A 7,420-nucleotide genomic window follows, 5' to 3' on the forward strand; every position below is an offset into this window, starting at 1 on the left:
AAAACCCCAGCCACAGAAATGCTGATGCGTGGATGCCTATTGGTTCCGGTTGGTGCCACCAACCGGGACCAAAGGGTCTCCTGCCTGGGCTCCGCACACAGGCCACGTGGAGGCCCATCAGTCCCGGTTCTGGATTGAACCGAGACTAAAGGGACAGGGCATTAGTACCGACACTTTAGTCCCGGTTCAGGAACCGGGACTAAAGGCCCTTACGAACCGGGACAACAGGCCCTTTTTCAACCAGTGACCCCAAGCCGACAGGTCGTGAAAGCGATGTAGCAGTGCAATGGTGTTTTCCCACGTAGCTTCTGGTGTAGCAGAATCTGACCATCGAACAAGTACTTGTTCGCGGCAATCGAAGGGTGTCTGACGCCATATGTTGTTGATGATCTTGACTGGAACCAAAGCAGCGTTGGATATAGCACGGGTGGATCAGTGGTAGGAGGAGTACCTGGAGTTAGAGCCTGCTGTATCCGGGTGACATGAAAGACAGGGTGAATCTTTGAGTTCTCGAGCAGAGCCAGTTCATACGATACTGGGTTGATGACGCACGGAACGTTGAAGGGCCCAAACTATTTGAACCCCAACTTACATTGGGGTTGGCGCGATGATCCACCAAACTTTGCACATATGCTTGCAACTTTATGTAGATGGCATCACCTGGTTTGAACGAACGATCAGTGCGCTCCTTGTCAGCCCAAACCTTCAAAATATGGCGCGCTCTGTGCAAGTGTTGCTTGATAACTTGTTTCGTTGTTTTCCATTCCCCGAGCCAGTCTTTCAGTGTTGGGATTCTGCAGGGTGTGCTGCTTTGATGCCCTAATACCATGGTCCATGGCCATAAAGAGCTTGAAACTGTGACATATCCAGAGAGGAGTGGTACCTTGAATTATACCAAATTTTCGCGAGGGAAAGGAATTGGCTCCAATGTTTTGGACAGGCGTGGATGAAGCAACACGTATAAATCTCCAAGCGCTAGTTCATGCACTCGGGCTACCGTCTTTGTTGGGGTGGTATGGTGTGCTCATGTCGAGTTCGGTCCCAACAAATAGGGTCGGCCCATTTGCGGAGCTGGACACCCCCTGTTTTTTATTTTTTTAGTTTTAAGCTTTATTTTTAATTTCTGTTTTGTTTTAATCCGCATTAAAATAATTAATAGTTAAAAAAAAGGTTTCAGAATTCCAAAAAATTGTGATACTGGAAAAAATGTTCAAGAATTAATAAAAATTTACGGATTCACAAAATTTTTGTGACTTTAAAAAAATGCTCACATATTTAAAATTTTCACAAGTTCCAAAAAGAATTCGTGAATTCGAAAAATGTTCATGAATTTGTACAAAATGCTCGCATATTCTAGAAAATATTCATAGTTTCATAAACAATGTTCAGAAAAAATGTTCGTTAATTTGAATAAATGTTCAACAATTCAAAAAATCATGATTTTTTATTTTTCATAAGAGTAAAAATATGTTCATGAATTTCGAATGTGTTTCCCAAATTTCAAAAGCTGTTAATCGATTCAAATAAAATTCCATGATTTTCTTTCACAATTTCAAAAAATGTTCATTGATTCAAAAATGTTCATCGATTCAAAAAAATGTTCACGATTATCAGAAACAATTTCACAGTATCAAAAAGTGTTCGTGAATTTGTGAATGACAGTTCACAAATTTAAAAATGTTCATGATTTCAAAAAAACATCATGAATTTGAAAACTATTCATGATTTCCAAAACAATTCATAATTTAAAATTATCATGAATTTGAAAATTGTTCACAAAATGAAAGATGAAATGGGCCAAAAAAAGAAAAAGGAAAAGATAAAAGGAAAATGTCAAAGGAGAAAACAATGAAAGAAAAAATGGTTTGGGAAGGAACTGGAGACATGCCAGTTGGGCCGGCCTAAACATGCCAACCACTCATTGGCCGACGAAAAACGCAGCACGAGCCAGACTGACAAGGTGACCCAAACAGGCAAACACAAATCCCAAAGAAGGCATGGAACATCCCTGTTTCAGGCTTCTCCTCTATTGATATATGGCAGGGCAAGGTGGAAAACTGAGGAGAATTACCAAAGGGTGGAGTATTAATATAGAAGCGGAACTTAGGAAGCTTAAGAAAGATATGATGGATGAATATGACACTCTTGATATCAAGGCGGAGACTGAGGAACTAACCACAGTAGAGGCACAAAGATTGAAGGAAATTAGAATAGGGATGACCAAAATTTGCCTTAAAGAGGAGACTAAAGCCAAACAAAGGTCTAGAGATAGGGATATTAAAGAGTGGGACAAAAACACTGCATATTTTCAAGCTGTTGCAAATCAGAGGAGGAAACCCAATATTCATACCCTGCAGGGGCCATTTGGACCAACCTCTGACAACAAAGAAATGCTTGATATAGCTGCTAGCTTCTATAAAAAAATTTTGGCAAGGAAGAACCCTCTGGCTTCACTTTAGCTGATAATTTCTTTAGTGATCAAGATAAAGTTTCTTCTTCTTGAGAAAATGAGATGCTCTTTGCTGGTTTTTCAGAAGAAGTCAAGAATGACATCTTCAATTCTTACTCAGATGGAGCCCCTGGCCCAGATGGACTTCCTTTTTCTTTTATCAAAAATTTTGGGTTTGATTAAGAAGGATCTTATGGCTATGTTTGTTGATATCCACCTTGGTAAGTTAGATATTTTTCATTTGAACTTTGCCATGGTTACCCTCATTCCTAAGGAACTTGAGGCCTCTGTCATGACAAAATTTCAACCAATTAGCTTATTTAATTGTGTTTTCAAAAAAATTACCACGGTACTGGCTGATAGACTTGGAGTGATCATGCATAGACTAGTCTCCAAGAGTCAATCGGCCTTTACTAAAGGCAATGTTGGGGATATCGCTTATCAGGAATTTATCGGCTGACACATGATAAGAGGTAAATCGGCCAGTTTATCAGCATATCGGTCGATTTATCACCATATCGGCTGATTTATCAGCCAATTTATCTTATCGGTCAGACACAGGAAAATCGACCGATTTATCGGAATATCGGAAGTGATATGAGCACAACCTCATATGCGCCGCTTATTTGGCCCGATCTTTTACGATGCAACGAATTCCTCTAAGACCCAAGATAAAATCTCCCAATTACGTGAACCAGTACACGTAACCTGAAGCTGGGGCGACGACGACCAACGGACAATCCCTCGGTGCACGATGAACCTCCCGCATAGTAGATGTAACCAGTGCGGAACCCGTAGGTGATGACGGTCCTCGAGCCAAGTGAAACTTTCACGCAGAAAATTCACACAAAAAAAAGATGGCTCCTAAATAGGGCCGCTTAATGTTTGATACACATGTTGTCTAAACTGTCAAAAAAAATAACCTGAAATATTTTTGGACGTGAAACAATATCTTTGGAACCAGTTGTCACATCACCCTCCCCTGCTTGAAACGAAGCCGTCCTCGACTTCGTGGTGGCTGTATGGACCTTCTTATTTACTGAAAGAATATAACCCCCCTCCCCCTACTTGAGGAGAAACCATCGTCGCTTTCGTGTTTTTCTTGTCAGCCCCTTTTGCACTGTTAATATCACATCTGAGCGAAATAATTTCTCAGCCATCGGCTTAAGTGTCATTTGCTTCCCGGAATGAAAAATGTATAAGTATTGGACCTGCCAGGATGCATGGCATTACGATCGTGCTGCCATGGTCGTCCAAGTAATAAACGACAAGCTTCCAGCGGTAAAACATCGCATTCCACCTCATCAATATATTGCTCAACTGAAAATGGTACACGTACTTTATGTGTAATTTTGAGTTTTCCACAATTGTTCAACCACTCCAAATGATATGGTTCGTCATATCGGACAAACCAAACTTCTCCACCAACATCTTGCTAATGCCATTAGTGCAGCTACCTCCATCAATAATTAACTTGCACGCCACACCCTTAATGTCACACTGAGTTTGAAATAAACTCATGTGCTGGCCTCTGTCCACTGCCAAGTCATCTCCACGAGGTACCTTCTTAAGTTGCACATCCAACCCAGTCATTGGTACTACTGGTTTCTCTTTGTTCGCCTCATGTGAAGAAATATTTGTAGTTCCAAGACGATCCTCAGACCTTTTCTTTTCTAGAAAGATCCTCTCTTCTTGTTTCTTTGCATCAATTGCACCATGTGCATGGTCTCGCCTCTTACGATCCTCCAAATATTGTTCAAAGGAGTATGCTTCAAAATAAATCCATCAACCATTATGAAAAATCCAAAATTTTCTCCAAGAAGAAGTGCCAGATCTATCAATCTGCAACTCCCTTTTTTTGTCCAAGGTTGACCAAGTATCAAGGTACACACATGCATATGGTGGGGAAGAACATCACAGACAACCACGTCAATCTGCTCACAAAATTTGAAAACCACCTCCACTTGATGTTTGATAATCACAAATTTTCCCTGCCATGAGAGCTTATATGGGTCTGGATGTTCTATCATGACCAACTTCAATGCATCAACCAAGTTTTGACTCACCAAATTAATTTGCGAACAGCGATCCATCATCATGGCACAAGAAAAATTCCCTACTGTTACCCTTGTGTAGATCTGAAACCAAGAAAGGGCTCGTGAAGGATTCTTCTCACTTTCTGACATCACCATCAAAATAGTGTTCCATCCTCATCGCAGATTTAGAATCTGTACGAACAAAATATAGGAAAGAAATTGCACCGTAATAAACCCAGTAATCTGATACCACCTGATGAGAGCACGACCTCAGACGCGCCGCTTATTTGGCCCAATCTTTTACGATGCAACGAACTCCTCTAAGATCCAAGATAAAATCACCGAATTATGCAAACCAGTACACATAAAATGAAGATGGGGCGACGACGACCAACAGACAATCCCTCGGCGCATGAGGAACCTCCTGCCGTAGTAGACGTAACCAATGTGCAACCCGTCGGTGATGACAGACCTCGAGCCAAGTGAAACTTTCACGCAAAAAATTCACACAAAAAAAACGATGGCTCCCAAAGACGGTCGCTTAATGTTTGATACACATGTTGTCTAAAATGTCGAAAAAAATAACTTGAAATATTTTTGGATGTTAAACAATATCTTTGGAACCAGTTGTCACATCAGGAAGATAATCAGATATATCTTAGAGAGTGTGGTTACTGCCCATGAAGTAATACATTCTATTGTTAGGTCTAAAGGAAGGGCGTGGTCTTAAAACATGATTATGAAAAGGCTTTTGACAAAGTAGATTTAAATTCCTTACTTGTCCTCTTAGAAGGGTTTTGATGTTAAATGGGTCAAGTGGATCAAGATGACAAGGGGACCCTTTGTCGCCTTTGCTTTTCAATTTAGTGGTAGATGCATTGACTAGGATGTTTGTGAAAGCCTCTGATAACCTTTAATCAAAAGACTTGCTCATGAACTGTGTCCAGGAGGTGTCATCAGCTTGCAGTATGCTGATGACACTATCCTCTTTGTAGATAGTGATCACTCCATGGCCACAAACCTGAAATGGATCTTTACCTGTTTTGAGAAAGTATCAGGGATGAGGATTAATTACAACTAAAGTGAGATGATCCCCCTAAATTTAGAAGCAAATGAGATTGGGCCTTTGTAGATTTCTTTGGTTGTCCAATAGGCAAATTCCCTATAAAATACTTAGGGGTGCCTTTAGATTTTGAGAAATTGTCTAGAGAGGATGTCCAACCTCTCATTGATAAAATCCTGAAGAGGATTGCATGGTGGAGAGGCAAGTTACTCTCCCATCCTGCTAGACTAGGCTTGTCTTGCTAGCATCCGATCCCCATCTATCCGGCAGATTCCCCAAATGGGCAGTAGACATGATTAACACCCAGATGGCAAACTGCCTTCGGAATGGTTTTGAAGACCATAGGAAGATACATTTGGCAAATTGGCCTTTAGTCACCATGAAAAAGGATTTTGGAGGTTTGGGCATTCCCAACATTCATGATCTTAATATCTGTCTGTTGGGTGCCTAGGTGAATAGGTACATGTTTGATGAGGGGAAGATCTAGAGAACTGTAGTTGATAATAATTACTTCCTCTGTAAAGAAATATAAGAGCGTTTAGATCACTAAAGTAGTGATCTAAACAATCTTATATTTCTTTACGAACGAAGTACATACCAATGGCAAACATTTTATGTATCCAAGATAAAGATGCATCAACCTTCTGGAAAGGATTAGTATGGTCCTCTAGGGCAGTCGGATACAAATGGGCACTGGGGGATGGTAATAAAATTATATTTTGGGAAGATTGCTGGTTTGGTTCATCACCTCTTTCCATTCAATTCTGGGACCTATATGTCTTTTGTAGAGAACAGGGGCAAACTATTAGACAAGTGGGAGATGGGGTAACCCTGAAACTCACTTTTAGAAGAGCTTTCTCACCTCCTATGATATGTAATTGGCTTGAGTTAGAGGCTATTGCTAATAGTATCTCTTTACTAAGGATACTGACTCTCTAGTGTGGTAATACACAGCTTCATGGGTTTACTCCTCAAGCTCTCTTTATGCAATATCAATTATAGGGGGGTCTCTTCTATTTTTATTCCTGCTGTCTGGAAGCTTATTGTACCTCCCAGGATACATATTTTATTGTGGTTAGTTGCTTATAATAAGATTATGACAAGGGAAAACCTGTGGAGTGTGTTTTCTGCTTAGAGCGTGGGAGTGTGCAACCTCTCTTCTTTGACTGTTTAATAGCCAAGATTGTTTGGGAGGAGATTAGTTCCTTTCTCTCTAAACAAATTTGCATCTCTGTGGAATCTATTTCTTCATGTTGGATTGCGAGCAAGAAAATGGATGCCATTAACTCTGTTTCATCTGTTGTTTTATGGTATATATGGAAGCACAGGAACAACATGATTTTTAACAGTGTTGTTTGACTTTCTTTAACCCAGGTTTGGTCGATGGTTTTAAGAACTGTCAAGAAATGGCGCCTCCTATTCAAGGACCACATGCTGGAACAGATGGACCAATTTCTGCCCCCACCTACAAGGCTTGCTGAGAAGACACACACAACTGGAGTGGGGGTGAAGGAGCAAGGAGCTGTCGATGGTTACTCAACTAACTTCGTGCTGGGTGGCCTGGGGTTGATGAGTCCTACATCTACACCGGAGATTGTCTATTAGCCGCTGCCCCAACCCCTCAGTTGCAAGTGTAGCATCTTTATCGTAGCATGTTTCCCTGTTTTTTGGTGTTTCAGTTTTACTGCCACTTTGTAAATAGCTTAAAACGTCAAGTGTATGGTGTGCTTTTCAATTTTCATTTTATCTCGCTGGTTATATCTGTACTGGACAAAACAATCCCATTTTATTCGGGCGTCTATGTGCAACGGAGCCGGCAAAACTGGCCAAATGGGTCGTGCCAGCTGGGCCGACCCGCTAGCACACATGCAC

The sequence above is a fragment of the Triticum dicoccoides genome, chromosome 6A (assembly GCF_002162155.2).
Source record: "Triticum dicoccoides isolate Atlit2015 ecotype Zavitan chromosome 6A, WEW_v2.0, whole genome shotgun sequence".
NCBI classification, from domain to species: domain Eukaryota; kingdom Viridiplantae; phylum Streptophyta; class Magnoliopsida; order Poales; family Poaceae; genus Triticum; species Triticum dicoccoides.